Raw genomic sequence first — 7,774 nt, 5'->3', positions numbered from 1 at the left:
TCTTCTCCGACCCTGACTGCATTAGAGCATTTGAATTCTAGGGAGTCTTTTATTATCACGCCCTTCATGGTCCTTGCCTTTTTCATCCGTTACTTCTTTTTTCGAAGTGACGGATACCTTCATTTCCTTCTTTTTTCTCCCTCTCTACCCCCTGTGGGTGGGAAACGCAGACGAAGTATATATCCACGTTATTCCCTGCCTTATCGCCTGAAGCACGCTAGGTGGGAAGTTGTCTTCTCAGCAAATGAATTGATTCTACAAGCAGGCTCATTAACCTTGAATGAGTTTGCTAAGGCAGAAATACAATGTTGTTTGTTTTGTATTTAGCCCATAGCTCTTATTTACGATATCTATATAAATGGATGTGTGTGTGTGTGTGTGTGTGTGTGTAAATGACACATCTCCTAAACCACTGGAGCAATTTCAACCAAACTTGGTACACTTATGACTTACTATCTGGAGACGAGCACTGGGGGGGTAAGCCATCCGTAGCTCCCTTAGAGGTGGGTGGTCGGGGATCAATGTATAAAAATAATTGAAAAATGTGTCGAATCCACAGTTTTCGGGGTCGCTGAGATGAATAATGACACTCCCGATTTTTTAAAAGTCAAAGTTCAGCTCCCTTTTGGGTGGGGGGCGAGAGGGGAAGTGATATATAAAATTAAACGAAAATAGTGTCGAATACATAGTTTTTGGGGTCGCCGAGGTGAATTGTACACTCCGGATTTTTAGTATCAGGAGACAAACCACGTGGGGGTAGGACAGCCTAGGAATCCTTAGGGGCGGCGGGGGGCGAGGGGGGCCAGATATACAAATTAACGAAAATAGTGTCGAATCCATACTTTTCCGAGTCGCTGAGATGGATAATGACACTCCGGATTTTTTAAAGTCCATGTTCAGCCCCTAACCCCTTTGGGGTGGGGGCAAGGGGGGAGTGATATATAAAATTAAAGGAAAATAGTGTCGAATACATAGTTTTCGGGGTCGCCGATGTGAATTGTGCACTCCGGATTTTTAGTATCAGGAGACAAACAATGTGGGGTAAGACAGCCCAGGAACCCCTAGGGGTGGGGGCAAGGGGTCAGATATACAAATTAACGAAAATAGTGTCGAATCCATAGTTTTCGGGGTCGCTGAGATGAATAGTGAGACTCCGGATATTTCATAAGTCCAAGTTCACCCTACTTTTGGGGTGGGGGGGACGGGGGAGTGATATATAAAATTAAACGTAAATAGTGTCGAATACATAGTTTCCGGGGTCGCCGAGGTGAATTGTACACTCTGGATTTTTAGTATCAGGAGACAAACCATGTGGGGGTAAGGCAGCCCAAGAACGCTCAAGGGAGGGATGGGGCGAGGGGGTGAGATAAAAATATCATCGAAAGCAGTATCGAATCCGTACTTTTCGGGCTCGCTGAAATGAATAGCAACACTCCAGAATTTATTAATGCCCAAGTGCAACCCTCTTCATGATGGGGGTGGGGAATGGAGGAGTGATATATAAAATTAATCGAAAATAGTGTCGAATACATAGCTTTCGGGGTCGCCGAGGTGAATTGTACACTGCGAATTTTTTGTATCAGGAGACAAACCACGTGGGGGTAGGACACCCCAGGAACCCATAGGGGCTGGGGGCGAGGGGGCTGGTATATAAAAATCATCGCAAGTAGTGTCGAATCCATTCTTTTCGGGGTCGCTGAGATGAATAGTGACATTCCGCATTTTTTAAATTTCAGCCCCCTTCGTGGTGGGGGACAATGGGAGAATGATATATAAAAATAATCGAAAATAGTGTTGAATTCATAGTTTTCGGGACCGCTGAGATGAATAGTAACACTCACGATTTTTTAAAACTCGAATTTTAGCCCCCTGTAGGGAGGGGGAGTGATATATAATAATAATAATAATAATAATAATAATAATAATAATAATAATAATAATAATAATAATAATAATAATCTAATATACCGCCGAATCCATAGTTTTCCGGGTCGCTGAGATGAATAGTAACATTCCGGATTTTTAAAGTCCAACTTCATCCCCCTTTGGCATAGGGGGTGAGAAGGGGTGAGAAAATAAATTGTCAGAAATGACCGAGATAATGGACGTGTGTATGTTCCAGTACGACTTTCAAGTATGACTTTCTACCTGGAAAGCATTCTGTGGTAGCAAAATGCCTCCAGAACCACTAGGGAGGCGGGTGAAACACTATCCATATTAATGAATTGTAGTCAGTTTGGCGCGATCTATATATTCTGTACTATATATATAAATTAAGGCATAAAAATGAAAAGAGACGTGAGTTAATGAGACCATTCTAGGCATCTTAGAATCTTAAAACTTGGTACCGGACAAGCTGATGACTTCAGGATCCCTAGAAAAATCTAAAATTCTCAAAATTCACTGAGGGTGACACGCTGGGAGTTTCAAATCTGCATAAGAACACAGTCGGTGATATTTACCCAAAACGATAACCAGTAGGTTTCATGGGCTTAAAAGTTTCCTGAAAGTCCTAATTTTTAACCCCCTCCCCCATATCAAGATGGCAGCACAATCTCCCAGACGAGTCAGGAAATAGAAATTTGGCAAAATTATAGCCTTTTGCCTGTAACCGACAGAAAATTTACGAGATGTTTAAAAATTTTATTTTTACCCCCGAAAAATATCGAAATATGGAGGCAATTTTAATGACAGTGCAGACCTTCCTTTCGAGGTATTTGGTGGCAAAACGGTAAGTCGTATCACAAAACGGATGGCACAATCTCCGTTTAATTTGGAGTGATCTACAACTTTGGTCCTATGACTTTTTGTCGTATCTCTATCCCTCATACGTTAAATTTGGCTCTATTTCTGGATTTACGTCAATTTTGCACTTTGTACACGTATTGATGGTTTGATTCACTTATATGAAAGATGGGATCATCAAAATTCTACAGGAATATTGGCCCACCCAGTAGCCATACGTGAGACAAATTCTATGTTTGAAGCTGTCGCATAAGTATCTGAAAAATAATTCACTGTGTGAAAACCTTACACAAATTTCACCCTATTCAAAGTTTTTAAAACCATTTTACCTTTAAATAGATGAGATATAAGGAAATATCATAGGGCCAGCCACTTAGATCACTAAATGAGGCCAGAGGCGTCTTTTCGTACAACCTGTTTTTCGATATGATGCAGTTATTCCATAAATGAAGGTGAACATGCATATACTTCCGTATGTCGATCTACATTTATTTATTTAAGTTGATTTGTAGCGATCTAGAAGGCGTTTGTCTGACATTGTAATTAATACTTTACAAATCAATAGTGACTGTCAGCAGGAGGGCGTCTGCTGTTGTAATCAGTACTCCCCACACCGACTTGAACTGGCAGGAGGAATGGGGTCCTCCTCCAACGCCTGTGTACCATTGTAAAGAATAATTTCCTTCTCGATTTGAATAGCAGAAAGCAAGGGAGCGTGCATTTTCAAAACTCTTTTACCTGATTCTCATTATCATTAGGTATAGGTGCCCCCTTGCAAGGGTGCCCCCGATTATAAACAAATGTATCCATCAAAATGTGACTGACGTTACGCATAGTGAATTGCGGTAGACAAGTGGACCTTTCGTTATCATCACAACTCCGCAATTCGCACTTTACAATGGAAAGAACGTCTGCGGACCTCCCTATCTTTTTCTCGGATTAACGCCAAGAGACGTGCAATTTAAAAATTCTTCTTCTCTTCATGTACAGTAATTTACTTCGATATCCGTATACAATGTAGAATACCGTAGCGAAGCTCGGGTACAGTTGCTAGTCTAATTCTAAATACGGTACAAACATTTATCGATCTTCGGTGTTCGAAAACGGTCCAACTTAGGTGTAAACCTTTCGAGAACTTCACGGTTATCAGCAGTGTTTGGAATACTCAGTCTTTTAACTTTTCAAGCTTATGCATTTGGACCATTTCTAATTCGTTTACTGCAATATTTACATCACTGAAATGTTAGAACTTTGTGTTCGGACGGGAAACAGTTCGCGCTACACCCGACCGGAAATCGAACGCGCGCCTCCTTCCTTTGGAGTGGAGAGTATAACGCTAACTAAATGATTGTGAATTAAAAGACTAAATGATTGTGAATTAAAAGCTTCAGTGTAATTCAAACACCTAATCCCGAGCCAAGAGGAAATAAATCTAAAATCTCCGACCCAACCGGAAATCGAAACCGGGGCTATTTCCGCTCACTAGCTTGCTAACTAAATGACTTTGCTTTAAGATTTCGCATTAATTCAAACACTCGACCTTCTAGCTACAACGCGGTTGGCTGCTCAGTAAAAAAAAATGAGTCTACGAACAGGCTGGTGCAAAGACAGGAAGTACAAAGTTGAATGCTTTACATTTAGCGTGGAGCTCAAGCTCCAGTTCGATTCTCAGTAGCGACGTCGAGACACAATAATTTATTGTGAATAATGTTCAAGGGCTATGATAGGTGGAATGATAAGGTGCCTGCTCAAGGCATAATACCATATCAACAGCGTTATTCTTTATATAAACATTTGAATTGAATCCCGGCAGCAGAAATCAATCATCGACTCCCCACCTTAAAATTATTTCTCAGAGCTCGAACAGACTAACTACAGTGTTAAACTAAGACAATTTGATAAGCTTGAAAGACCCGTGGGTCGAATCTCTTGTCCGTTATCTTCGAAGTAATCTGTCACTGCAAAACATTCATACTTACCTATGTTTATACTTACAGCATTCTTGTATCTTGTAACTGGAGTATAACCTTTACTCACAAAATAATACTTACTTGTGATGCGATATAAAAATATTCTTCAGATTATCATCATCGTTTGATAGAGGTAGAATGAAAATATTCTGTTTTAAGTTATTACAACGTTTGAATAGATACTAGAGGTAAAGGGATGTGTTATTACAGTAAAGAAATAAGCAGTATACTTTTGCTTTCCCTACCTATTATTCCAATCATTCACGGTGTAGCATACATAATATAACTGACAATATCAAATATATATTGTTACAGCTTACTTGTCATAGCAATTGTAGTTACAATTTGTTGACGTAGCTACAACGTTATCTTATGATTTAACGTATAACCCGGCCAAGGCGAGTGGATCCGCGGAAAGAATGTGAACTAGTTCCGTGACGTTGGCGCAGCGCACGGAAATACCTTATAGTCAGGTTCAAGGAGCTGGAATAACATAGAAACGCGGAAGCGTTGCCTGGCTGAAGTTAATTGAACGAACGTCCGCTATGTTTCTAGTGGTCACATATGCAATAGGGCGTGCCTGTCGAATGACTAAAAATGTTGAAGAAACGCATTATAGAATCACTGGTGCAAAATTAAAGACCGTTAGCTCGTTGGTCCGGTTAGGTGATATGCTGCCTCAGCACATACATTGTGACGTTCTTTGACATGCTGCGTTTGTTCGGAGAACTTGAGAACTTTGAAACTGATTTAGCTAAAACCCTGTGTATCTGTTTAATTGAAAGAGAAAAACATATGTAGTGTTTGAATAAATAACGAATAAGAATAAAACGGGTAGTTTTGTTTCTCTCCTGACAGTCCGGTTAAGTTCAGTTATCGGCTAGTGACGGAGCGTAAACCGCATAAAGTAATGAACAGGCTCGGCGTGTTATTCACAATGTCGTTTTGTGATCGAGGGAAGAAGGATGGTATGAAAATACCGGTTACAAATGCTACTGAACATGCTATTGCTTCTACCGACTGTAGTACGAAAACAGTATGTAAAATACGAAAAGAGGACCAACTTGAAGAAATTGGAACGAGCAAAATTAGGTCACCTCGTAAAAGGGGCAACCGCCTGTAAATAAAATAATACTGGACGACATTGATAAGTGTATTATTAGCAGGAAATTTCAGGAATATTTTGAGATCATAAAAAGAAGTTCCAACTTTACGAAAACTACTTAAACAATTTCACAGGATGCAAAGAAACTCTTAGAAATATAGTGGAGTAAATTTGATTTAGGTTTAAAAATTGTAAGGGCATTTTTCTTCTTCACACCAACGTTTAAAATCTCTGTGGCAATCGCTCTTCACGCTCCTTAGGGCACTTTCTTCCTTGAAGTAAATTAATCTTGTTATACAAAAGCTGATTTCTAATACGGTTGAATAAGTTCCAGGTGATAATTTAAGACATTTACTAAGAGTGGGAATTGGTTCATTATTCTCAACGGGTAAAATATATTTGCGGACAATTAACTTAAGAGTCAAATATTTGATGCACACGACAGTTTTATTATCTACAGTAAAATTCTTGCGATGAATGAACCGAATCTATTTCTCTCGAAAACCTTATCCTTCCACTAGGGCAGAAATACCCGAAGAATCGCCCATTTCTTACTTACAGAGAGATACACAACACGATCGATCCATGGTAACTACATTCTACAACAACACCTCTAAAACTCAATGATAAACAAACACTTCATCTTTACGGCACTACGAGCAAACACGAAATAATTCACCTCCAGGTATTTTGAGCTTCCGCGTAAATGCACTTAGCGACTCAAATACGTCTTTATCAGTATTGCAAATCACGCAGTACGATCACAAGCAGACTCGAAATAATTATTGCACAATTATTACTTTAAACTCGTAACTGCGATCACATACAACCTCTGCATGGCCCGCGTTCGCGGCCATATTTTCGTGAAACCTGCATTAAGGTCTGAGCAGGTCTGCTCCTATTGTCTCCTTGGCTGACTGTACTGCGATGACGTCATGTTCGTTACTAGTGGCGCTGTGCTGTGCGTGACGCGTCTTGGTCGGGTAATACATAAAAACAGTTTAAATATAAAAAATTTCTACTGAATATTTTGATATATTTTTATTGAATAGCACGCTACTGAGAATGTAGCTTTTATCAAACACACTAGTAGTATCAGAAAACAACATTCTTTTAAAATTTAACATCTATACCAAATGCTATGAATGAATTAGTAGAAGCTGTAGTTCCTTAAAACTGACGAGACACGTCTTGTTTTGCATACATTCATATGTCAAACATATGTTACGCTTGTTCACGTGTTGTGGTACATGATGTAAAATTACATTGAATCTAGTTGGTAGGAACACTTTAAAATTTTGGCAAGTGCATAGTATGCGACTTAAAACTCTTGCAGATATATTTTGCAGTGAAATAATACGAAATCCTTCGTTGACAGGTAACTCACTAAGACGTAGTCTCAACTGCTATAGAGCGACCAACATTGTTTATTGCAGCAATGCTATAAAAAGAAATAATGTCCATGTATAATCATAGACAAAGTATTAGAATTACTTTACTTGATGAATAATTATTTAAAACTGTCTTGCGATAGCAGTGGCTTTGACGTCTTTGACAATCGATCAGCTCTTCGCTATGCAAGAAAATCGACTTGCCTTAGATTTCTCGGGGATCACACTGTCTGCTGAAAGAAATACCAAATATAGTAAGAATAATATATACTAAATAGTTAAGCTACTATAACATTCTGCAATTCTTTTGCGGACCTTAACTACGATTCGAGTTCCTGCTTATGCTTGTAACGATCACTCACCTATTACGGCTGCCGTCAACATGAACTCCACTTGTCTTCCTCTACTCGCCGCTATTAACACTCATCTAACCGGGCTTGTACTTTCGCTGCCGTCTCGCCTTGCGTCCGTCCTGCTGAACAGCTCACTGCATACTGGCTCACCACTGGATGACGTCACCCGCTGCGTCACTGTCTGATGCTTCTCGATGTTTTGTGTGCTTC

The sequence above is a fragment of the Anabrus simplex genome, chromosome 5 (genome assembly GCF_040414725.1).
Source record: "Anabrus simplex isolate iqAnaSimp1 chromosome 5, ASM4041472v1, whole genome shotgun sequence".
Lineage (NCBI taxonomy): Eukaryota > Metazoa > Arthropoda > Insecta > Orthoptera > Tettigoniidae > Anabrus > Anabrus simplex.
This window is presented reverse-complemented; position numbering follows the sequence as displayed.